The 26,408-nt window shown below is 46.8% G+C and overlaps 1 long non-coding RNA gene across 1 annotated transcript in view; it reads left to right on the plus strand.

The window, feature by feature from the left end:
- The window catches only part of LOC129461650 (uncharacterized), a 131,735-nt gene extending 105,819 nt beyond the window's left edge, over positions 1–25,916 (plus strand). The window contains exons 2-3 of the long non-coding RNA XR_008650636.1: positions 18,840–19,353; positions 24,598–25,916. This is a non-coding gene — a long non-coding RNA (uncharacterized lncRNA). The remainder of the gene's footprint in view (positions 1–18,839; positions 19,354–24,597) is intronic.
- The last annotated feature ends 492 nt before the right edge of the window (positions 25,917–26,408 follow it).

Below are 26,408 nucleotides of genomic sequence, written 5' to 3' on the forward strand. Positions count from 1 at the left end.
TGCAGTGAGCTCTAGACTTTAGGCTCCTGATCTTCGTGGGTAGGGCACAGGACACCCAGATACCATCTGGGCTGCTTGGGGTTGGGTTCTCCCTCAGGTCCTTCAGGACTTGGCAGCTTGAATCTGCACAGCATCTCTTTTGGAGCTGGATGTTCAAGACAAACCCTAGACTGGGTCCCAGAAAGGTGCTCTAGCCTCTCATTCGGGGTTCAAGGCCAGTGATCCTCCTCATTCCTCCTCCTCTCATGCCAGACAGCTGAAGAGACTCCTCCCCGAAGGTGACATCATGTCTCTTGCTTAGGTCTTTTCTTGGTGGCTTTCCAAGGAACTGCATATTCAGGATGTTCAATCCCAACTTCCATGGACTCAGGCTCTCCTCTTATAGAAGAAATTGCATAAAACTCAAACTCACTGGGGAGCAAAAATGAAAAGAGAAACATTTTAATTTCTTGTTTTACCTACTACCCAAAATGAGTAATCATTTTGAGGGTCTCTGACTTCTTTGAGAATCAGACCAAAAAATTGATCCTCATCCCCAGTAAAAATGCACGTACAAATTTGTGCATTCAGTTTCAGTCTTTCCAGTCTCTCTGCAGCACATTTCTGAATCCACGTTTTATAGGTGCCCTTTCCAACACCCTCCGACTGCACCCCCACCCCAACCCCCATCTCGGGCAGCTGATCCCTGAGAACTGACCATATCAGCAGCCTCCTGCCACAAGAAATGAGTTAGCCTGAAGCAGCAGAACTAGCTCCCCAGGGCACAGTTTGGGTGAAGTCCACTAGATGCAATTGCATTATTTCTTGAGTTACATTAGACACGGTGAGACAGAAATGTGCTCAGCGTGGCAATGACTTTGTGGTCAGGTCTACATTAACTACTCATTCTGAGAAACCAGTTCTTGTGGCTGGGAGGCTCCTGTAGTAGCATTTTCTTGTCCTGGTGTGCTCCTGCTGAGAAGGGAGGTGAGGGAGGAGGAGGAGGAGACTGCAGCAGAAAAAGAAAAGATTCTGAAATGGGTGCGGGGGAGGGTATGTGTGTGTGTGGAGAAAGGCAGAGAGAGGGGGTGGGGACGAGAACTGAATTCTTCATTATTCAGCCTAAGGATGCTTTAGATGGAATCTGAAAAATTTGTGAGGATGAATTTGCACTCTTTAAAACACGTGGCCTCAAGTTCTGTCTCATCTTGAGCTTTGGCTAGGAGTGATGCTCTGCTCTGTGAAATCAGAAAAACACTCTCCTTTCTTGTCACTTCTAGGCTAGGGTATAAGAAATGCCCAAAGGAGGATGGAAAAGTGGAAGGAGGTTCTCTAAATGAATGAGGTGGCCGCAAAGTTATTCGCTATCACCCCAAATTGGTTCCATGACTCCCTGGCGGAAGCAAGAGAGAACTACTGCAATAAAACCAGGCCCAGCACAGGTTTTTTGGAGGGATGGAAGGTGCTGATAACCAGGCCAACACAAATTGCCTCCTTCTCTGAACTTCGGGAGCATGTGTTGCCTTTGGCTTAGGTCCCAGCGCAGCCTCTGGACTATAGCCCAACCAGGGCCCGTCCTCATCAGCCCCCTTTCCCTCCTACCTCCAGGTTGGTGCAGTCATGAATCTGGGCTCTTGCTGCAATCCTAGCCTAGCATCTGCCACCTTTCCCAAGTCTCCTTCCAGGACTGACCTGCTTGCCATCCCTTGCGGGCTCCAGCCCATTTGCTCCAGTCCTGATGTTTGGCTCATTTTTTTAAAAAATACAGACAAGGTCTCGTTTTGTTGCCCACGCTGGTCTCAAACTCCTGGGCTCAAGTAATTCTCTTGTGCCAGCCTCCCAACATGCTGGGATTATAGGCATGAGCCACTGTTCCCGGCCCCAGCTCATTTTTGAGGAGGCCAGTACTTGGACTTTCTAGGTCTATGCCTCAGCCCTCTTTGTTTCTCCAGCTCCCATGGTCCAGAGGCTGGGGTGTGAGAAACTACCTTGCCAACACCCGACCTACTCCTGCTTTATTCTCAGGACAAACAGCAGTCTAGCCACTGATGGGGAAAACAGCAGAGATGTTAAAAGGGCTCAAGATTCTGTGACTCAGAAAGAGATGACTTGTGCTGACTTAGTTTTTCTGAGGACTCATCAGGCCAGGGTTTAGCTATGTCTTCTCCCTGCCCATGTAGGAATGTCCTAGAGATGGCCCCGCAACAGAGGGGTTGATTCAGAGAAAGAGGGACCCTGTTGGCTGCCAACAGGATGAAATTCTGCAATGGCTCATGGGTGAAGGAAAAGGAATCTGTCCCTAAAAATGTTCTCTAAACATCTGCCATCTGTCCTGTGTGGCCTTGGCATTTCCTCCTTGCCAGCTCTGGGACCTGGGACTACTCCCTCTGGCTGTCCCATGCTGTGCCTCTCACTGCTTATTCCCTCTGGAATCAGCTCAGGCTTTGTCTGATGTCCAGGGCTCTTTACCTGGCTGTTGGGGAAGAGCAGCCTCTGTGGCCCAGGAATGTCACCATGCGGGACATTGTTCTCTAAGAACTTAACTTACTTTCAGGAAAGGATTTGAAATGGGAGAAATTGACTATCTCCCCCAAGTCCCTGTCCTGAGACCCCTATATCCTTACCAACTGTAGCTCCATGGAGAGGAGAGGAAACAAGAATTCACAGAAGTAAATGACCATCACAGCCCGCAAAAACACAGCCAAGGCCTAATTCCAAAGCCCTTCTCTGCTCACTGTATCAGGCTTCCTCCAGCAGTCCTGAGTCCTCTCTTGGGGGGGCGATCCTTCTCACCCCTGGGGATATTGTTCAGAAGCACATACATGCCTGATGGGGTTGGGGCTTCCTCTTTGAGGAAAAAGGATTAAGTTGGTATAGGAGGATGCAGAAAGCTCTCTGAGTTCCAACACTCCGGCCCAGAAAGTACACTACCCTGCTGTTCCCAGGGTGATCACCCCAATATCACCATTTCTGCCTAGATGGGAGGCTGGAGAACCATCTCTTCTGTAAAGCAAGAACTCTGAAAATGCTCTGACACCAAGTTCCCTGAGTATTTCTCCCAAACCCCAGGAAAGAAAACTGTGGTGCCCACCTCAGCCTCCCAAAGTGCTAGGATTACAGGCGTGAGCCACTGTGCCTGGCCTTGAGCTGAGTATTGAACAATAAAATTCCAACTTCACCTTGGCCTGTAAGTCTTCCTATCCTCCTTTGCTCCCTCCCCAGCCCATTCTTCTCTGAACATACTCAATCTCATGTTGCTCCAGCTCACTCAGCTGGTTCCTGCCTCAGGTCTTTGCAAGTGCCTGAGCCTCTTTCTGAAATGCCCTTCCTCATATCTGCTCCTATCTGGCCCATCACCTTTCAGGTCCCAGCTCAAATGTCATCTCTTCCAAGAGGGCTTTCCCATTTGTCCCTACTCAAGCAGCTTCCCCTCCCCCATCACTCTCTGTCCCATTTATTTTTTATTTTTATTTATTTATTTATTTTTCTGAGGCGGAGTCTCGCTCTGTCGCCCAGGCTGGAGTACAGTGGCGTGATCTCGGCTCACTGCAAGCTCCGCCTCCAGGGTTCACGCCATTCTCCTGCCTCAGCCTCCCCAGTAGCTGGGACTACAGGCGCCTGCCACCTCGCCCGGCTAATTTTTTGTATTTTTAGTAGAGACGGGGTTTCACCGTGTTAGCCAGGATGGTCTCCATCTCCTGACCTCGTGATCCGCCCGCCTCAGCCTCCCAAAGTACTGGGATTACAGGCGTGAGCCACCGCGCCCGGCTCTCTGTCCCATTTCTATGTTTTTGTTTTGTCAGAGGACCTATGACTACTGGAAATTATCTTTTATTTATGTATTTGCTTACTAGATGACTGTGTCCCTCCACTGTTCCCTCCTCCATTGCTCCATGAGATGAGACCCTTGTCCTGTTCATTGCTGTTTCCCCAGTGCCCAGAAAGATACCTGGCTCACAGTAAAGGTATGTAATCCATATTTGTTGATATGATGGGGAATTATTACGATTTGGAGGCCAGAACCAGAGAGCCCATTGGGGTGGAAGAGGGAAAGAGGACACTTGGCCCCACCCTTTTCACTATCCTTCTAAAGCTAAGAGGATGAAGTCCCAATGTGTTATCTGGACATGCAAAGCCCCGGTCCATCCACCTTCCTAGGTTTATTTCCTGCCAGCCCCCTTTGGTCCCCCATTGAATGTGCCAGCCTCTCCAAACTGCTAAATGGTCCTCATGGTTCAAAGTTCTTTCACATGTATTCTTTGCACATGTTCCCGCTGGAATGCCATTAGTTTATGCAATTAGCAGTTATGGAATCTCCTTTTGGAGTGACTGTGAGGATTAAAGGTTGTAGTACAGAAGAAGCTCCTAGCACAGTGCCTAGCCAGAGGTCAGTCCTCGCCGCATGTTGGTTAGCAGCCCTCCCTTCCTCTCTGCAGGGACTGCATCAGCACAGGGGGCACCTCCTCTGTGAAGCTTAGACCTAGCACTTCATTTGTAGTCTCCACAGTTAGAGACCTGTTAGGGGGTCCGTTTCCCTAAGATGTCTCCCTGGGCAGAGACATCTGTATCTCCTTTGTGCTCACCATGATGGCTGACATATAGTAGGTGTGAAATGTGTGTCCGCTGAAAAACTGGAACCGAGGTGGGTCTGGGACCTGTGAAGCAATGGGGTCTGGCTGGGGTGGAGGGCTTGTTCGTCTTCTCAGACCCAGAACACGTATGCCTGCTGACCTCACTGAGAAAAAAAGGTCAGTGTCTGCACCCTCCTGTGGCCAGGAAACCAGGAATGGGGAGGCAGCCTCTCTCCTGCAGCCTAATCAGCCATCTGGGTACACCCAGCCATGAAATTAGAGTCTACATCCTAAGCACCATGGCCATATCCAGTTTTCCATCGATGAAATATTTAGCCGCTCTACAGCCCCAGTCTGTTCTGTGTCTGGAAGGGAGGGGCTCCTCCCTCTCCTCCCTGCAGATGCCACCTCTCAGTTCCCTGACCAGGCCTCTTGCTACCCTACTTCTGTGCCTTTACTAATATGATATGTGCCCCACTCCCTCAAATCAGGAATGCCTTCCCCTTCCCCAAGGCCCATCTCCCCCGTGAAACCTTTGCTAGAAGTGATTTTTCCTTCCCTAGACCTCTGACCTTGCCTGAACAGCAAACTCACACTTCACAATCCCGGCTGGGTGGAATTAATTCTTAGCTGGACCCATTGTCATTCAAGGGGGATGAAGACCTTTGACTCAAAATGGTGGTTTAGTGCTGTTGTGGATTTTCTCCATGTAGATTGGGGTGGGGCTGGGGTGTTTAGTAGAAAGTAGGAACGGGAACTTCGATGAAAATGCTTGAGGGACTTTCAGGGACCTCTGCCTGTCGTGAGCCCCTAAAACAAGGACCTTGACCAAGAACCATTCTTCAGTCTTGCCCCCACTCCAGACCAAAGACCCTGAAGGAGCAGGGCAGGACAGGGGAACGTTTGGGGTGAACTATGCAGTATTGTCCAGCCACAGTGTGTTGCCTCCCAGATGCACGCTGACTGCTGTTCAGTGTGGTGAGTTTGGGTATGTTGTGAAGTTGCCAAGTAACACAAAGCAACGGGCTGAGGGCAGCTGATTTCTGGGAAGAAAGGGCATCAGCATGGGGCCATTTGGCCAACTCTGTATAATCAGAGAAGTAGGGCCTTGCTTCATGCTTCTTGAAATTAGTTGTAAATAAGATATGAAATGGGATGTAAATAAGATCAAGTCTGGCTGGGCGCGGTGGCTCATGCCTGCAATCCCAGCACATTGGGAGGCCAAGGCGGGCAGATCACTTCAGGTCAGGAGTTCGAAACCAGCTTGGCCAACATGGTGAAAAACTGTCTCTACCAAAAATATAAAAAATTAGCTGGGCATGATGGTGCATGCCTGTAATCCCAGCTACTTGGGAGGCTGAGGCAGGAGAATCTCTTGAACCCGGAAGGCAGAGGTTGCAGTGAGCCGAGATCATGCCACTGAACTCCAACCTGAGTGACAGAGCCAGACTCCATGTAAAAAAAAAAAAAAAAAAACCAAGATCAAGTCTAATTTTTATATACATTATTCAAATGATTTTGACCAAATGGTTCATACAAGGCAACATTGGCTGGCCCATCACCAGCAGGGTGGTGTTGTGTGGAGAACAGGCATGGGATCTGGATTTGGTGCTAGGCAGATGGGGCTTTGAATCTGGGCTCTGCTATTTACTCAGCTGAGTTGGCCACAGGCCAGACCTTGACCTTCCTGTACATCAGTGTATACATGCATGTTGAGTATGTGAGCATGTGTATCTATAACGTGTTTAGCTCCATAAACACAGCCCTTGCATTTTTCAAGTATTCTTTATGTACTAAGCACTGTGGCAGGCATTTTATTTTCATTACCCTCATTTGGTCTTCATAACAACTCTGGGAGGAAGACATTATTATCCCCATTTTGCAGTTGAGCAAACAGAAGTTTAATAGGGAAGTTAAGTAACTTGTCATAAGACACATTTATTAATGGGTAGATTTATGATTCAATGTCAGGCTCCAAAGCACAGTGAGATCCTGCATTCCTGTGTAGTGGGAATAAAATATTTCCCTCCAGGGTGTCTGATGAGTAAATGAGATAATCTGTGTGAAAGAGGCTTGTAAACTGTAAAGCACTATTTTCCAAAGGCGAAGCCTCAGTTCTTGCCCTCAAGAACTTTATAATTTGACTATATTGATTGATAAGAGTTGCACAGTGCTTAGTTAAATGTAACCAAGTGTCAAAATGCAAGTGTGCACCTTAGCCTAGTGATCCAATGTAGCATCAGCACTAACAGGACACACAGACATGGTGCACCGCCTGGTATGATGGGATGCCACGGGAAGGCACAGCCGCACCTTCATGGCATGTTCATGTTCAAATGTATTTGACCTGAATTGAATCAGACAAATCCAGATTGTGAGACATTTTACAAGGCAACTTAGACCTAGGCTCTTCAAAAATGTCAATGTCATGAAAAGCAAGCAACCAACAAAGGCAGGGGGACTGTTCTAGATTAGAGGAGACTAAAGAAACGTGGTTTAAAATCTTTGTTGTATACCAGATTTTTTTTTCTTAAAGTCATATCCCAGTGACTCAGGAGGCTGAGGCGTTCAAGAGGAGTTCGAGACCAACCTGGCAACACAGTGAGATTTCGTCTCTAAAATATTTTTGAATTAGCCAGATATGACAGTGTGTGCCTTTATCCCAGCTACTCGGGAGACTGAGCTGGGAGGATAGCTTGAGGCCAGGAGTGTGAGGCCACAGTGAGCTGTGATAGTGCCACTCCTCTTCAGACTGGACAACACAGTGAGCCCCTGTCTCTAAAAATAAATAAGTAAGCCATAAAGGATATTTTGGGAGAATTGGGGACATCTAAATATACTTATTACATTAGCTAATATTACTGTATGAATGTCAAATTTATTGGATGTGATGAAATTGTGGTTATAAGAGAAATTATAAGAGGAATGCCTTTGTTCTTTTTTTTTTTTTTTTGAGACAGGATCTCACTCTGTCATCCAGGGTGGAGTACAGTGATGTAATTATAGCTCACTGCAACTTCCAATTCCTGGGCTCAAGCAATCCTCCCCGCCCAGCCTCTCCAGTAGCTGGGACTACAGGCATGTGCCACCAAGCCCAGCTAATTAAAAAAAATTTTTTTAGTAGAGATGAGGTCTCACTATGGTGCCCAAGCTGGTCTCAAACTTCTGGCCACAAGTGTTCCTCCCACCTCAGCCTCCCAAACTGCTGGGATTACAGGCATGAGCCATCACACCTGGCTTGTCCTAGTTCTTAAGTGTCATGATATCTTTGACTTTCAAATGCTTTAGTAAATGCATATATATGTATGTGTGGATATATTTTTATATTCACATATTTTATATTTTTATATTCATATATACATATATATGGAGAGAGAGAGAAAGCAAGCAAGCAAATGGCAAAATGTTAACCCTTGGTGAATTTAGATAAAGGATTTACTGGTTTTCCAGTATTATCCTTTTAACTTTTTTCTTTTTTTTTTTTTTTTTTGAGATGGAGTCTTGCCCTGTCACCCAGGCTGGAGTGCAATGGCGCGATCTTGGCTCACTGCAAGCTCCGCCTCCCGGGTTCACGCCATTCTCCTGCCTCAGCCTCTCCGAGTAGCTGGGACTACAGGCACCCGCCACCACGCCTGGCTAATTTTTTGTATTTTTAGTAGAGACGGGGTTTCACCATGGTCTCGATCTCCTGACCTCATGATCCGCCCGCCTCGGCCTCCCAAAGTGCTGGGATTACAAGCGTGAGCCACCGTGCCTGGCTTCCTTTTAACTTTTTTCTAGGTTTAAAAATTTCCAATAAAAATTGAGAAGTTTAACAGAGTTTAACAGAGGGAACAAGTAACTTGCCACAAAACACATTTATTAAAGGGCACATCTGGGATGCAACGTCTGTATCAGTGCTCAGGGGCAATGGCTATTATTTAAAAATGGCGATTTAAACCTTCCTCTAGGTTTAAAGGAACTTAGAGCTGGCCAGGTGTGGTGGCTAACGCCTGTAATCCCAGCACTTTGGGAGGCCGAGGTGGGCAGATCACTTGAGGTTAAGGGTTTGAAACCAGCCTGGCTAACATAGTAAAACCCCATCTTTACTAAAAATACAAAAATAAGCCTGGCATCGTGGCACATGCCTGTAATCCTAGCTACTCGGGAGGCTAAGGCAGGAGCATCGCTGGAAGCTGGGAGGTGGAGGTTGCAGTGAGCCGAGATCACACCACTGCACTCCAGCCTAGATGACAGAGCAAGACTCCATCTCAAAAATAAAATAAAATAAAAAATAAAGGAACCTGGCCGGGCGTGGTGGCTCACGCCTGTAATCCCAGCACTTTGGGAGGCCAAGGCGGGCGGAGTACGAGGTCAGGAGATCGAGACCATCCTGGCTAACACAGTGAAACCCCGTCTCTACTAAAAATACAAAAAATTAGCCGGGCGAGGTGGCGGGCGCCTGTAGTCCCAGCTACTGGGGAGGCTGAGGCAGGAGAATGGCGTGAACCCTGGGGGGCGGAGCCTGCAGTGAGCCGAGATCGCGCCACTGCACTCCAGCCTGGGCAACAGCAAGACTCTGTCTCAAAAAAATAAAAAAAAAATAAAGGAACCTACAGCTGAACACTTTTATCATGTAAAAAAATCTTCACCAAACTTACTTGTTTGCCACACTTTTAATAAGTAGGAAAACGCAACAGAGGCCCCACATGGTCCCAGGGTCTCAGGCACTTTCTTGACTCTTCTAAAGGAATGACTCTAATAGTTTTTCATCAGGGCTGCTTTCCCTTTAGCTACAGCGTAGTCAAAATAATTCCTGCCCAGTTTCTGGGTTCCTAGGAGACAAAGCTTAACATCCTTGCCAAGAGTGGTGAAACTTCTGTGGCCCTGGAGTTTCCATGGTGCAAACAAAGTCCTGGCTCTACCCACAGGCCACACCAGCTGCACAGGAGGGACAAAGATGCAAGACCTAGCAAACGTATGTGGGCTACCATCAGTCATCTAGAGTGCTTGTTTAAAATGCCCGATCCCTATGGTGGATGAGTACTGGGAACCTTCTTTTTGTTTTTTGAGACAGAGTCTTGCTCTGTTGCCCAGGCTGGAGTGCAATGGCACGATCTCGACTCACTGCAACCTCTGCCTCCTGAATTCAAGCGATTCTTCTCCCTCAGCTTCCAAGTAGCTGGGATTACAGGCACCTGCCACCACACTTGGTTAATCTTTTTTGTATTCATATTTATATTTATTTATTTTTTTTGAGATGGAGTCTCACTCTATCACCCAGGGTGGAGTATAGCGGCACTATCTCAGTTCACTGCAAACTCTGCCTCACAGGTTCAAGCGATTCTCTTGCCTCAGCCTCCCATGTAGCTGGGATTACAGGCATGTGCCACCATGCTTGGCTAATTTTTGTGTTTTTAGTAGAGACGGGGTTTCACCATGTTGGTGAAGCTGGTCTTGAACTCCTGATCTCAAGTGGTCCGCCCACCTTGGCCTCCCAAAGTGCTGGGATTGGCCAGGTGCAGTGGCTCACCCCTGTAATCCCAGCACTTTGGGAGGCCAAGAAGGGTGGATTTCCTGAGGTCGGGAGTTCGAGACCAGCCTGACCAACATGGAGAAACCCCATCTCTACTAAAAATACAAAATTAGCCAGGCATGGTGGCACACGCCTGTAATCCCAGCTACTTGGGAGGCTGAGGCAGGAGAATCGCTTGAACCTGGGAGGCGGAGGTTGTGGTGAGCCGTGATCGCGCCACTGCACTCCAGCCTGGGTGACAAGGGTGAAACTCTGTCTCAAAAAAAAAAACAAAAAACCAAAGTGCTGGGATTACAGGTGTGAGCCACTGCTCCCAGCTGGGAACCTTTATTTTAACCAGCATTCCTCTGCAGCACACTAAAGTTTTGGAACCAACAGTCTAGACTAAAATCCTAATTCCTAAACCTAGCATTCGAGGTCTTGCAAAGTTTGGCTTTCCTTACTCCTCAACAAGTACCTTCCCCTCCAGCCAGGCTGAAGGGTTCCTTAATGTGCCTTCCAGCCTGTGTCTGCTCAGGCCTACCCTTCACTGACATCTTTCCTATCTCTCCTTAATCCACGTGATGCCAACTCAGCTTCAACACCTAATTCAAGTCCCACCCGCTCCCAGCAGACTTTCTGATCACCCCAGCCTCCCTCTCAGGGGTTCCTTCCTTTCTCTGATTTCATTCAACATTAAATTGGTGGCACGCAGTTTAATACTTTATGATATACTATTCCTTGTGGTTTTTCACTTGCTTTGATTGAGTTAATGGCATCTTCCTGCAACCTGTGATATTCTGTAGGGCAGGAATCACATGTTTCTCTCTTGCACCCTCCTTAGTACCAAAGACACAATTAAAGTCTCAGGTAGATCCTGAGAACCAATTTGCTAATAACTGAATTGAGGAACAGATGGGAGACAAATTGAGTGAAAAAGGGCGGGAGACAAAGAGAAGAAGAGGATTGGCCATGGCCGTGTGTGCAGGGCTTGGGACATTTTGGTTGAGGCTGGGATCCTAGGCTCAGCGGATGGGTGGAGTTTGGGTGACACCCCCCCCCACCATAATTATTTGCATCTGGGGCTTGGCTGCTTCAGGGTCTCTGCCCCCACATAACAATTTGCATCCATAAATTTACATAGAAGTGAAGGAGCTTCCTGAGAGAAGAGACAGGCCTCTGTCGCCTCTCCATATTCCTCCCTTATCATTCAAAGTCATGTGTGGTGAACATGGGAATAGAGGTGCAGGCGGTAGAGCAGGACGTAGAGTCATACAGCTGCACCCCTGAAGGATGCAGCTTAAGGGAGGATGGGAATGTCTGGACTCCTTCCTGAGGCTCTCAGTGATTTTAGTCCCACAACTCCATGGTGGCCTATCTACCCCAGATTCTCCCTCTGCAGACATCTGCCCACCTCTGCTTGAAGCAGTTGAGGCCAGCAAGCAGGGCTGTGTGGAGAGGGGACACCATGGATATTTTCTCATAAATGTAAATGGGACATCCCTTTTACAGGCTCACGAAGATGAAGCTGCCACATTCATGCTTTTCCCAGATCCCCTAATGCAGTACCCTCTGCCTGGAGTGCCCTCTCCTCTGGCAGCTGCCTGGTAAATCTTTGGGGATGGGCTGGCTGGACTAAATGGGGGGCAGACTAAATTCTGCTTCCTGTTCTCATAGTCCTGCTTGAAGGCCTCTGTGAACAGCTCAGACTCCCCAGTAAAATGGGAACCATGACCACTCTCAGGGTGGTAAAGAGAAAACAAGATAATACAAGGCAAAACAAAGGGCTTGGAATTGCTTCTTTACTCCTATCTCCCCCATTTCGCTGATAAGGCTGGTGATTCTGGACACTCTAGTGCTGGGTGGGAGCATTCCGAGCAGAGGAGGCTCCCAGCCCTGGGGATGCTTCTTGGCCATGAGCTGCCTGTCCTCGCTCAGACAAAGGAAGTACCCAACCTTAACATCCACGGGAGAAAACCCAAGGCAGCAGATGGAAGAAGAGCTACAAAGATAGCAGCCATTGGAGGAACAAAGAAAGGTCAGTGACCTGTGAATTATAAGGACAGTCTGGACACAAAGAGCCAGAAACCACAGTGGGCTCGTAATGGAAGAAAAGTGAAAGAAAAATCAATGGTGTGGGGAAGCTTCTCCTCCCGTCTTTCAAATGGCTGCAGAAGGAGGAGGGGGAGGAAGAGCTCTGAGCTGGGAATATATTAGCTGCCTGATCTCCATCCTGTTACCAAGGGAGTGGAGTCCTGGTCCCTGGAGGCCTCTCAGGAGATGGTAGATAATTACATATGGGTCTCTGGTTTGGTACAGCTCTGTCTCAAGGCAAGGGATGGAATATATGACTCCTTCAAGCTTCTCTTATCTGTACTGGAGCAGGTTACCACAAGACAAAGAGAATTCAAGAGGCTGTCACATAATTATTTGTGTTGCATGCTTCCTTTAGCTTTTGAGAAATCTCAGAACAAAATCTTCAGCGCTCAAGACCAGAATGAATTTGGTGGTTTCACGATCCACCCCCTCCCATCTTTTACTTAAAATAATTTTAAAAACTCCAATCTCCTGAAATGCTTAAGACAGAAGAAGCTTTAGAGTCAACAAGAACAAGATCTTTCGCTTTCATTATAAATGTCTGCATTTCTCTCTGGTTAAAGGAGGGTGGGATATATTGGAATATTAATGAGGAGCATTTAGATGAGGCTCTTAATTTGAAAAGAATATGAGAATTAATGCTTGAGTTTAATTGGAGCCTGAATCATCACAGATAGATTTTTACCCTCTTCTCCTTAATCGAGTTCACCCTAATTAATTCTTCCGTGGCTAAGTCTTGTTACATTAGATAGTCTGCTGATAATTTCCACAATCAAGAGACTGTATATTCATGCATTTTTAATAAGGAATGACTGCATCCTTTTTCATAAGTGATCCTGCCGGTTGGCGGCTGCAGCCACTAAAATAATTATAGAGCAGATTACTTACTTTTAAAGCATTGTTTGCTGTCATAGTCATCCTAGGTGACAATTTGGAAGTGCTCTGGAGGCTGCTGTAATTGTGCAGAGGAGCTGGGTATTTAATGTAGCAATTTTCAATGTCAAGTGCTGTTTATTCATAGGTCATTGCCTTTTTTTTTTTTTTTTCTAAATAAACACAGGGGTAATTTGGTCTTGCTGACTGATGAAGTCATGTACTAAAGACTGGAAGGCCATTCTATGTGAACCTAGGAGGTGGAGGTTGCGGTGAGCTGAGATCGCGCCACTGCACTCCAGCCTGGGGGACAGAGAAAGACTCCGTCTCAAAAAAAAATAAAAAATAAAAAAAATAAAGACCGGAAGGCCATTCTAATTGTATGCTTAGTTTAAAACCTTGACTCTTGGAAGGACCTGCTTCTGAAGGCTGACTGGCACCTCTGCCTCCGTCTGTGACTGGCTCACATATGGTTGTACATGTCTGATTATTACTTATATGGTGGGGTGGTCTCATGTCAGACCCTGATACCCTTGCAAGCTTGAAGGCTTGAAGCAAGGCACACAGCAATTCCAAAGCTTCAGCTGTTTATTGTTTAGCAAGAGGAAGCAGGAAAATCCACCTAAGGGAAAAGACTGCTTTTTGTTTTGGGAAAAACACTGGGTTTTTTCGTTATGCAGAGGAAAGGCTCAGAGCTGATTCTGGAATGGACAGGTTGAGACAAGAGGAAATAAATGGCTATGTATGCCAATATAAATGACTGTCATGTGGTTAGTGGCAGACAGAGCTACCCCAGTCACCTGGGAAGAGGGGAGACTTCCTCTAATCTCTTCGGGAAAATAGAAAGTTGGGACCTGGACCCCAGATAGGAGAGATCTGGCTGAAGGCCTTCCTCTCTGTGGAAGTTAAGTGAGCTCTGCCATCAAATGGCAGGCCTGGCAGGCCTGGAGGGAAAAGGCAAGCAGGGCACCCCAGGCCATGGGCCAATGGACTCCAGGAGAGCTCATAGGCAGCCTCCAACTTAACTGTTTTTTTTTTTCTGTAATTATGCCTCTCTTTTGCCAGCCCCAATAACTTCAGCCTTGAAGGTGTTAACCTTACAATCTTGGGAAAATAAGAGATCCTGTATCTGTGCTTGGAACAGAGTGTGAAGAAAGGGAGTGTGATCTTCCCTGAGACCACCACCAATCATCACCACCCAAAGCCTGCTCAAGAAAGCACTGTGGTCCTGGAACCCATGTGAGGGGCCACACATTGGCCTTGGGAAGGAGGATACTCATGGGACCCATGCAGAGGCAGAGGCTCAGGCTAAGGCCCAGCTCAGGTGGACAGGTGCGGAAGTGGACTGAGACAAATTCCTTCCTCATCTTCTGGAGAGAGACCTTCAAAAGGAGAGACTACAACTTGCAAAGCACACAGGCATGGGTTATTGGCTAGCAGCCATCTGGACCACCCTTAATAGACATTGCAGTTGGCCAGAGACTCAGAGGTTATCCTGTCCCCCACCTCTTCCTTGCTCTCCACACCAGCTGTTCAGGGAAACAGCCCAACTGTGGCAACCGCCAGCTCATTTCCCAGGAACGCCACCGCCAGCTGCTCTGCAGAACCCAGGGCCAGTAACTAGTGGCCTCACTGAACCTTAGGTCATTACTCTGACCCCTACTGTAGATGAGGAAACTGAACACTTCTGGTGCGGTTACTCTCTAAAGCAGCGTCCTTAAGACCACTGAAGGAGTTGCAAAGATTGGAAGGGCAAGACCTGAGCAAGTGTTTGGCCATACAGTAAATATGTGGCAAGCTGCCTGGGTGTCCAGAGCCAGCCCCCTAACCCCTATTTCACTGATAGGAAACCTAGGCCCAGAGAGGTAATTGGTCAAGGTCTATTGATCAGTGACAAGTTCAGACCTTGTGTCCCACGTTCCACAACTCCCAATCCAATATTCTTTCTGGATAGCCCCTCCCTTGGGTCAATTTCTCTTTAGCTAGAGAAAAAGGACATCCTGCCAGCTTGCCATGTATTTACTGTGTGGCCAAACATTTGTTCAAATCTTGGCCTTCCAATCTCCTCAATTCCTTCAATAGTCTTCAAAACATCTCTTTGGAGCATTTCACTATAGATAGCAACTGCATTAGAATTTTTTAGCTTCCTCATCTGTAACATGGAGATAATAATAGCAGTTATAGCATTGAGATAATTCATGTAAAGAACTTAGAAGAGTGTGTTCTTTCAAGCACATAGTAAGTGCTTGATAAATGTTCCCTCAAAAAAGGGGGTATGTGAACCCAAATCTCTGTCATCACTTATGAAAGGCTGAAACAAAAGATAATGCCCAAAGGAGGCTGGAATCCAATGACAGTTGAATTAGAGTGGGGTGTTCCTTGGGGGAGGCATTTTGATCTCTAATATTGTATCAGTCAGTAAGTGGTCACAGAAGCTAGGAAAGGAGCAGCAAGACTCTTATAGACTTTGGGTCACCTGCCCTGGCCAAACCTTGATGCACGATCCGGCCTTGAGGCTGGGATGCTACAGGAGATGGGGAGAGCAGCCGGGTGATTCACTTACAAATTCATATAAACCGCCCTCCATGGGCTGTTTTGGATTGACTTATCAGGTTCAGTTCTGCAGCTTCTGTCCTAGGTTTGATGGCTGGGGAGTCTCGGTCAGCCTGGAGGACCCCAGGAAGTTCAAGGTATAGTACCGGTGGGAGGAGAACCTCCATTTCCTCAGAATACCGGGAAACTCTTGGACTACATGTAGGAACCAATTTCATTTTTTTCCTTTATTCTTTGTTCTCCTTTCCTTCATTTTCTCCATTCCCCTAATATTTTTAAGTCCCTCACCCACATCCTAACCACAGCAGTTACTATAAAAAATAAAATCAGACTAAAGGGAAGGGGATGGTTGATGAAGGCATCTCCATGGGCTGCTGTTCTATGTGTGTAACTCTTATCTCCCTTAGTAGAGGGGAAGTCTTTAGAACAGAGGCTATATTTTGCATTCCACTGGGGATCTGTCACCTCAATTTGTTCATGGAAAGTAGTAAGTACTTATGGAGTAAAGTTAAATGTTCTAGTATAGAATTTTATTTTTAGGGAGAAGTCCTGCATGCTAATGTGACACTATTCCCTTTTGGACAGATGGGGAAATTTAGGCTTCCAGTAATTTAGAGAACTGGTACACACTCACAATCAGGGCTGGCCTGCCAGTCCTCTGAGTACTCCAGGGCCCTTATCTCCCAAGCTGCCTCTAAAACATGTCTAAATTTGTAAATTTTTCCAAACAGGGTCCCCCTCTGTCACTCAGGCTGGAGTGCAGTGGCACCACCACGACTTGCTGCAGCCTTAACCTCTTGGGCTCCAGTGATCCTCCTGCCCCAGCCTCCTGAGTAGCTGGGATTCCAAGTGCATGCCACTATGCCTGGCTAATTTTTTAAATTTTTTGTAGAGACAGGGTTTCACCATGTTGTCCAAGCTGGTCTCGAACTCCTAGGTTCAAAAGATCCTCCTGCCTTGGCCTCCTGAATTGCTGGGATTACAGGCGTAAGCCACCGCAGTCGGGCACATTTACTCCTTATGGCTTGTTTCGAAAGCCCATTTTCAGATTTGTCTGGGATTTGTATCCCAAGGATCTACTCACACTAGATCCTAGGGACACACAGCTGTAAGGTAAGATAAGTGGCATCCACAAGAAGGCCAGCTACTGAGGATATTGGGTTAAAGGCACTAAGGAAGTAAATCACTTGGTAAATTAACTTAGAAAGGCCAAGATGTTAAACTCCGAGCCAACCAGGATTTAATTTATTTATTATTGAGGTTAATGTCATTTTTACTGCATGCTAATAAAAGCCTGAGCTCTGTTGCCAAGATTCAAGAGAAATCTTAGTTATCATTTTTCCCTCCATTGGTAAGAAAATGGACTGTCAAATTTGGGAAGGCTGGAAGAAAGGGGATAAAGGAGAACATGGAGAACATTTCTCCCCTCTGCTGGTCTGCAGTCTGTTTCCAAGACAGGAGGAGTCATGTCATCTTCTCTCATCAGTGTTGCAGCTGCCTTCGCCTTAAGAGAGTCTGGGAACAAAGATCTCTTCCTGGGGCCAACTTCTCCTCATGGTCAGCCTGTTGCTTTGGACCATGCTATGGTTTGAATGTGTCCACTCCAAAATTCCTGTTGAAACTTAATCCCCACAGTGGCGGTATTAAGCTACCTCTGACAGCTATTGGATGTGTGACTTCAGACAAGTCACTTAACCTCTCTGGGCTTAGTTTTCCTTATCTACAAAATAAGAATGCCTGCCTTACTGACCTCATCCAGCAGCTCATAAGAGCAATGCCATGTTCATTCATTTAACAAATTTTTTTGTTTTTTGGTTTTTTTTTGAGATGGAGTCTTGCTCTGTAGCCCAGGCTGGAGTGCAGTGACACGATCTCAGCTCACTGTAACCTCCACTTCCCGGGTTCAAGTGATTCTCCTGCCTCAGCCTCCCGAGTAGCTGGGACTACAAGTGCGAGCCACCACGCCCAGTTAAGTTTTGTATTTTTAGTAGAGACGGGGTTTCACCACGTTGCCCAGGCTGGTCTCAAACTCCTGAGCTCAGGCAATCCGCCCACCTTGGCCTCCCAAAGTGCTGAGATTACAGGCGTAAGTCACCACGATCGGCCTCGTTTAACAAATTCTTAACAGAAATCTACTCAAACTAGATCCTAGGGACACAGCTGTAAATAAGACAAACTCAGTTTCCACTTTCTTTTAGCTTACACTTTGGTAGGGGGACGTAGGCTATCAAATAATTATTGAAGTAACCGTGTGTCCTGGTTATTTATTGCTGTATAAAAAATCATCTCAAAATTTGGTGGCTTAAAACAACAACAATCATTTAATGGGGATTGACTGGACCCAAGTAGATGGTTCTTGTTTAGGGTTTCTCATGCAATGGCAGTCAGACAATGGCTGGGGCTAGAGCCAGAATCATCTCGAAGGCTTGCTCACTCACATGTGTGGTGGTGGATGCTGGCTGTCAGCCAAAACATCTACAGTGTGGTCTTTCTATGTGACTTGTGCTTTCTCCCAGCATGGAGGCTAGTTTCTAAAAGGGAGCTAGGTAGAAGTGTGTGGCATGTTTATGATCTAGCCTTGGAAGTCACATAGCTTCACTTTTGACATATTCTGTTGGCCAATGCAGTCACAAAGCCAGATTCAAAAAGAGAGAACATAGATCCCACCACTTGATGGGTGGAGTGTCAACATCATGGTGCAGGAAGAGCATGTAGGATGGGAAATATCATGGCAGCCATTTGCAGAAAATACAACTTGCCACACTATGCATTACATGTATAGTGCTTAGATTAGTGGCTGGCACTTAAAAAACATTCAGCAAAGTGTTAACTATTTGCTTTTAGATGCTTTGAAGGAAAATCATATGATTTCTGATAGTTCCTTGAAAGTCCAAAACTTTATGCAAATGTGAGGGCTTTAAAATCTGTGTTTCATGGTACCTTAGTCATTTTAACTGTAAGCATCCCAAGAGTAGAGACTATGACTTTTCACTTTTTCTGGATTATTTTACCCTTTGACTTAACTCCCTCTGGTTGATTATATAGGTAGGATATTAAAGAGATGCCAAGATGCCATAGGTTAGCCTATGAGAATGAAACTAGAAAATCAACACATAATGGGTGAAGTCATGTGTATGTGTGTCTGCTATGTATTTATGTATTTCATATGTGTATATATGTATGTGTGTACATATATATTTCAGTAACCTATTGCTGTGTAACAAACCACTCCAATACGTAACGACATAAAATGACAACCATTTATTTTTCAGGATTCCTTGAGTCAGGATCTTGGCCAGGCTCAGCTGGGACACTCATCTTTGCTTCACCTCATGTCAGCTGCAGCATCTTAGGAATGCAAGACAGCCTCATTCACATCTGGCGGTGGGTGCCGGCTGTCCACTGGGTGCCTTCGCTCTTTTTCAAGTGGTTTCTCATCCTCTGGGGTTTCACTGTCTCCATATGGCCTCCCTAGCAAGTTGCTCAGATTTCTTTACGTGGAAACTGGCTTTCTAGAGGGTAAAAATGGAAGCTGCAAGGACTCTTATGGCCCAGAAGTCCCAGAACGTCACTTCTTCCACAAGTCATAGGCCAGCCAAGATTCAAGGGGAAGGAAACAGACCCTGTCTCTTCATATTTCAATGGGACGAATTGTTGCAGCCACCTTTAGAAACAATCTACTGCAATGCACTACAGCAGTGGACATCTGGGCCCTTACCAGGTGCCAGATGCCATACTAACAGCTTTATATGGATGAACTCATTTAATCCTCCCAAACTCCATGAGGTAGGGTCTGTTAGTAACCCCAGTATGCAGATGAGGCAAATGAGGCACAGAGAGTTTAAATAACTTGAGTTACACAGCTCATTTGTGTGCTCAGAGCCCATGTTCTACGTGCCATTCCTGTGCTCTATTGCTGTTCCTCTAAGAGTTGACAAGGCTCACAGGCTGGGGCAGAATAATCAATATAATATGAATAACAGCAATTAAAACTAACTGTCTATGGAATGCCTGCTAGCAAGCATGATAGCTTTACGAAACTTAACTTCTTTGCTGAATCTTCATCTCCACCCCAGAGCCATGCAAGCTAGCTCTCATCCTTATTTTGTGGATGAGAAAACATGTGCAGAGAGGTTAAACAATTTAGATATTTTACCCAAGCAAAACATAATGGCAGCCCACTAAGTTGCATTAACTAATCTGGGCAAAGGATGTGTGGAGGAAGGGACAATGGGACAGCCCCTCCAGCACTGCTGTGGGGAGCAGCCTAGATCCACAAACATCTTGGCCCTGGCCAGGGTGAGATTTGGGGTGGTGAGAGACCACTGCAGCCCTCCATGGACCGGTCAGTACCTGAGATTAATTCCTTGCTTGCTTGGGTCCTTGTTCTGACTATAGCTCATCTCCCTGTGCCGGGAGTCTGCCAGGAAAAGGTGTGCATGGATCTGGGGCTACTGGGCAGTTGTTTCACAAGGCTCCTTGCCTGGAATGCCTTTCCTCCATCCTGGCTCACAGGCCACCTCCTCAGAGAGGCCTTACCTTGGCCAAGTGTGCCGCTTCCTCACAAGCCCTGCCTACCCCTGCTGTGTGGCCTTCCTGGTGCTTATGATTCTCTGCTGTTATTTACATAGATGGCCATGTTTTAATCTCCCCAACTAGAATGCATGCTCTATTAGGGTAGACGCTTTTATTTATAGCTACCTAGCATATAGTAGGTATTCAGTAAATATAAGGAAAAGAGAGAGAGGAAGAGAAAGAGTGAGACAAGGAGAGAAAAAATTCATATTCTGGTCTATATATTCATGTTTTATGATCTTGGCTGATATTAGTCTATCCCCAACAGGCAAATCTACCCTCAGCCTGTTGAACGCATTAAATTTTGGAGCCTGATACAGGGTAGTCCGAGACCTAGAAGAATTCACCAAGGCATGCTATGGCCTTGGGAACACTCCTGGGGACCAGCTGGCCCGTTCCGTTGGTGTTACCCTCTCTCCTGCTACACATCTGCTTTCTAACATCAGCAGATTGTATTTCCTAGGAGTGGTGGTGGGTTTTCAAAACAGAGGCTCTCCTCCGACTATTTTGCCTTCTACAAACGGGTGTTTAGTCATGTCCAGCTTTGCCAGGCCTATGTCAAAGAGTACCCAAAGTGCTGCCCAAAGAAGCCACTGGCACTGTTTTGCAGGCCGTCTGCTCGAAGTCCACCTGGCCCCAGCCCCTTGGCTCTCCCCAGCTTCTGCCCTTTGCCTCCAGCAGCCTCTGGACTCTGCCGGGCTGCAAGAGTTGATCAGCGTCTGGGTTAATGTGAGCTACTTAGGTGTGTTTATTACCCTCCCAGAAGTAGATGGTGAGTTATTATCTCTTAGTCTCCCAGGGGCCATTGCTCTGTTGGAGCTGGGAGAAGAGTAACCAGATGGAAAAAGATAGGTGTAGTGATAACACTCTTGACAATGACTAATTTTTTTTTTAGCACTTACGAAGTGCCAGGCCCTTTGCTAAGCCCATTGTATATATATAATCTCATTTAATTCTCACAAAAACACTAGTAGGCATATTATTGCTATTATTCCCATCTTACAGGTGATAAAACGGAGTCATAGAGAGGGTAAGTACATTTGCCAAGGTTAGGCAACAAACATAGGATTGAAATTCACGTTTAGGTCATGCTTTTTTAAATTTTAGAGATGAAGTCTGTGTTGCTAGGCTGGAGTGTAGTGGCCATTCACAGGTGTGATTATAGCACATTACAGCCTCAAATTCCTGGGCTCCAGCGATCCTCCTGCCTCAGCCTCCCGAATAGCAGGGACTCCAGGCACTCACTACCGCACTCAGCTCACGCTTTTATCACCACACCATAGCCCTTCCTCCCAATACCCCCAAGCAAGAAATAATTTCTCTCTTCCTCACCACAATGCAGAAGACACAGACTTGGCCTTTAGTACCCATGATGCAGGCTGCCCAGCCTGAACTCTGGGATCTTCCCCAGGGTACTCACCTCATGGCAGCCTCTCCAGGGGCTGGCGTTCCTGATGGAGAGGAACCGGCAGCTTCAAGCAGAAGCCAGAAAGCCACCCCAGCCTGGCCCTCCAGATGTCCTGGAGCCCTACTAGCAGTGTCTGTGAAAAGCCTTTCAAGGAGACCTTGTGGGTTCCAACACAGAGTCGTTTAAATGGTTTATTGCCCCATAAACAGGGCTCCGCAAGGACGCCGCAGGCCGTGTTGATTCAAATGCTCAGTATCTGTCTTTTCAGGGTTTGGATTTACCTTTCCTGGCTGTGGTACTTCCTTGTTCTGGGCAGGCTGACCTTTGTCGAAGCAAAGTGGATATATTGGGCTGGCAGAATGCCCTCCCACCTCCCGGGCCTGCATGAGGAGGAGCTGGAGGAATGTTCTTCCTCTCACTTCAGCCTGAGTGAACTGGGTTTACCTAAGGGGAAGAAAGGCTCAGGGAGGCGGTGAAAGAAATTAGGAGACCTACAGAGTCCTCGCATCACCATCCTGAGGGGCCTCTGCTGGGGCCTCACCTGGGACACAAGCCATGGCTCATTACCTGCTTTATCTCTTTATCTCATGCAGTCCTCACAACTTTTTTTTTTTTTTTTTGAGATGGAGTCTCGCTCTGTCGCCCAGGCTGGAGTGCAGTGGTGTGATCTCGGCTCACTGCAACCTCTGCCTCCTGGGTTCAAGTGATTCTCCTGCCTCAGCCTCCTGAGGAGCTGGGATTACAGGCATGCACCACCACGCCCGGCTAATTTTTGTATTTTTAGTAGAGACAAGGGTTTCACCACGTTGGTCAGGCTGATCTTGAACTCCTGACCTTGTGATCCACCCACCCCGGCCTCCCAAAGTGCTGGGATTACAGGTGTGAGCCACCGCACCTGGGTCACAACTTCTTTTTAGGTATCCCCATCTAAGATAAGGAAGCAGAGCCCAGAGACTGATAACCTTGGGTGATGGCATAGTTAACCAGTGGCTGCATCAGGCAGGTTCTGATCAGAAGTAGAATCCACTAAATGGTTCTAATGAGGTTTTTGCTTAGGCAGAGGCAGGGTTAGGAAACAAACAAAGCTGATGGGGCACCCAGATTAGCAACAGCAGGAAGCTCTTACCACCTGTTGTGCCAAACCCCCTATTAACCTTAATAGGTGAGGCACCAGGCTCAAGAGGCGGAAGAGACCTCCAGCCAGCAAATGAGACAGGAGGTTTTCTTAGGGGGTTACATACAAGGAAGAGAGTCCCTTGACAATGGGCTGGACAGGAGAACTGCCTTACATATAGAAATCGTCCCGTGGCTGTGGGCTGGATAACATAACTGCATGGCCCAGTGGCGGGGGCTGGGCAGGAAAATTGCAACCACCTGCTAACATCATGCAGTTTATACAGCATTTTCACCCTCCCCCTAAAACCTCCACCTGACAACCTTCATTTAACCCAAAACTCAGGGCCTCAATCCTCTGTACGTCTGTCTTCCATGGGACGGAATGGGACGGGGGTTCAGATGTTTGTCATACATAAGGAACAAATCTCTGGGTTGACCACTCACGGATTCCCTAGCTCAGAACACACATTCATTCAGGTGTGTCTGCCATACAGGGTCATTCTAAGGCTATCCTCAAGTTATTACTCTCAGGCTGGGCACAGTGGCTCACGCCTGTAATCCCAGCACTTCAGGAGGCCAAAGCAGGCAGATCACTTGAGGTCAGGAGTTTGAGACAAGCCTGGCCAACATGGTGAAACCCCGTCTCTACTTAAAATACAAAAAATTAGGCGGGCATGGTGGTGCACGCCTGTAGTCCCAGCTACTCAGGAGGTGGTGACGGGAGAATCGCTTGAACCCGGGAAGCAGAGGTTGCAGTGAGCCAAAATTGCCTCACTGCACCCCAGCCTGGGCGACAGAGTGAGACTCCGTCTCAAAAAAAAAAAAAAATTACTACTCTCAGGTGCATTTACCCACCAAGCCTAACAGGTCAAGGAGTGAAAAGAGTACAGCCAGAGATGAGAGGTGAGAACTGGAACCATGGGGTAGACCTAAGAGTCTCAGAGAGACACAGCCACTGCCAGGATCAGGCTCCAAAGCAAGGAGGGAACAGGAAAAAAAATATCCCTACCTCTCTTTTCTCCGCCTCTCCCATCCCTCCCATTCCTTCCATAGCCAAACCCATGCAGAAGCCAGAGCCCAAGGCAACCTGGGTGATGCAATCTAAAGAGGTCGGTCACTTGGGCACACAGCAGGGTAGACAAGGATGGGGGTTGTGGCAGAAGGAGCATAACCAGTGTAGCGGTAGAGCTGGACTTTGAGCCATGAACTCTCTCTCTTTTTTTTTTTTTTTCTTCTTTTTGAGACAGAGTTTCGCTCTTGTTGCCCAGGCTAGAGTGCAGTGGTGCGATCTAGGGTCACTGCAACCTCCACCTCCCAGGTTCAAGCAATTCTCCTGCCTCAGCCTCCTGAGTAGCTGGGATTACAGGCGCATGCCACCATGCCCGGCTAATTTTTGTATTTTTAGTAGAGACGGGGTTTCTCCATGTTGGCCAGGCTGGTCTCGAACTCCTGACCTCAAGTGATCCACCCGCCTTGCCCTCCTAAAGTACTGGGATTACAGGCATGAGCCACCATGCCCGGCAGTGCCATGAACTCTTGGGAGTCCCGATGCTTTGCTGTGGTTCTTCCAAGTCGAGACACCTTCCTACCATGCAGCACCATTGACTCAGGTGCAAGCCCTCTCAGAGATCCAGTCGCTGGCCTAGCTCAGCTATTAATTGGAATGATCCGTTCCCCACTTTTTTCCTCCTCACTTGCTCCTGTAGGAATGTCTCCCAGATAATGAAATTGCCTGGGCCCAGGCTTCTGGCCAGCTGGATCTCACCACAGCCCTGACTGCTGATTCCACATTCTTTGTGATTTGTGCTTACTTGGCCCTACAATGGATCCTGGAGAAAGCTCTTTCAATTTCTGACCAACCGTCTCCCCTCCCCATCCTTCATCCCCATTAGTCCAGTGTTTCCACCCAAGCCTTGTGTTTTTCTCTGCAGGTTTTGCAGCCCTTGCCATGAGTGGCCAGTTGCTGATAGCATTGCTGCTGCCTGTTGCTATTCTGGGATACGGACTGAGGAGGTGCTGTGATTACCCAGACCAGAAGGAAGCTCAGAAGTCACTGGTCCTCTCAGGTGGCACCCAGATCCAATGTGAGCCATGGGGGATGAGGGGTAGTTAAGTGAAAAAGCTTTGGAGTGCTGACAGGTGGTCCCTCTGATATGCCAGGAAATTACTTCCGGGCAAGAGAACAAAGGAGAGTCCATCTTCTAATGTTACTGGCGCCATACCAACAAGGTGTCAGCTAGAAACCTCTCTTTCTCTCTTCCAAATTCTAGCCTGCAAAACCTGAGGACTGGCGTCAGGCTAGTCAGAAATTTGCGTGAAAACATCATTCCTTGGGGTGGTGGGACTTCTGGGTAAGCCAGTGTGACTTGAATTCTTGATTTCTCATACTCCCTTCTAACCAACCACCTGAATGCTGATCTCTACCAGCTGTCTGTGTGCCTTGCATTTCAATCAGCAGCCTTACAAATGATGATGATGAGGAGGAGGAGGAGGAGGAGGAGGAGGACGATAGCCAACATTTACTGTTCTTTAGCTACTGTTCTAAGTACTTTACAAATACCAGATAATTTTGTCTTCATAACACTGTCATTACTCCCATTTTACAGATGAAGAAAACAAGGCTTAAATAGATCACATGATTTGGTCAAGGTCACTCATGTCATAGAGCCTGAATCCAAATCCAGTGAAGCCTCCAGAGCCTAGGTTTTACCTATGACCCTGTGTTGCCTATTGATGGTACAGTGTAGATTTTTTCCTTCTTCCTTTTTCTTTTTTTGAAAGTCTTTATTGAATTATAATTGGCATACCATTAACTGCAAATATTTGAAAAATACAATTTTATGAGCTCTGACATACATACACCCATAAAACCATTGTTACAATTAAGATAATGAATATGTCCATCATTCCCAAAAGCTTCCCTGTGCCCCTTAGTAATCCATCCCTCACTCACCACCCCATTCTGTTCCTAGGCAACCAATCATCTGTTTTCTGTCAGATTAATTTGCATTTTCTAGAGTTTTATATATGGAAGCAGACAGCATGTACTCTTTTTTTGTCTGGCTTCTTTCACTCAGCATAATTATTTTTAGGTTCATCTATATTGGTGCATGTATCAACAATTCATTCCTTTCTATTGCTGAGTACTATTCCGTTATATAGGTGTACTAAATTTGTTTATTCAACTCTTGATGGACATTGAGTTGTTTACAGTTTTTGGCTATTACAAATAAAGCTGCTATGAACCTTCAAGTGCAAGTCTTTTGTGCACATGTTTTCATTTCCCTAAGGTAAATAGGTGGAGAATGGCTAGATCATATAGTAAGTATGTATATGTTTAATTTTGTGAAAAATGGCCAAACTATTTCCCCGAGTGGTCATGCCTTTTTATATACCCACCAGCAGTGTATGAGGAGTTCCAGTTGCTCCACTTCCTGAACAACATTTGGTATAGTCTTTTTTTATCTTTTTTTTTTTTTTTTTTGAGACAGAGTCTCACTCTTGTTGCCTAGGTTGGAGTACAGTGGCCCGAACATGGCTCACTGTAGCCTCAACCTCCCAGGCTCAAGTAACCCTCCCGCCTCAACCTTCTGAATAGCTGGGACTACCATGCCCAGCTAATTGAAAAAAAATTTTTTTTTTTAGAGACAGCGTCTCACTATGTTGCCCAGACTGGTTTCAAACTTCTGTGCTCAAATGATCTGCCCACCTCAGCCTTCCAAAGTGCTGGGATTACAGGCAT

The sequence above is a fragment of the Symphalangus syndactylus genome, chromosome 14, assembly GCF_028878055.3.
Source record: "Symphalangus syndactylus isolate Jambi chromosome 14, NHGRI_mSymSyn1-v2.1_pri, whole genome shotgun sequence".
NCBI classification, from domain to species: domain Eukaryota; kingdom Metazoa; phylum Chordata; class Mammalia; order Primates; family Hylobatidae; genus Symphalangus; species Symphalangus syndactylus.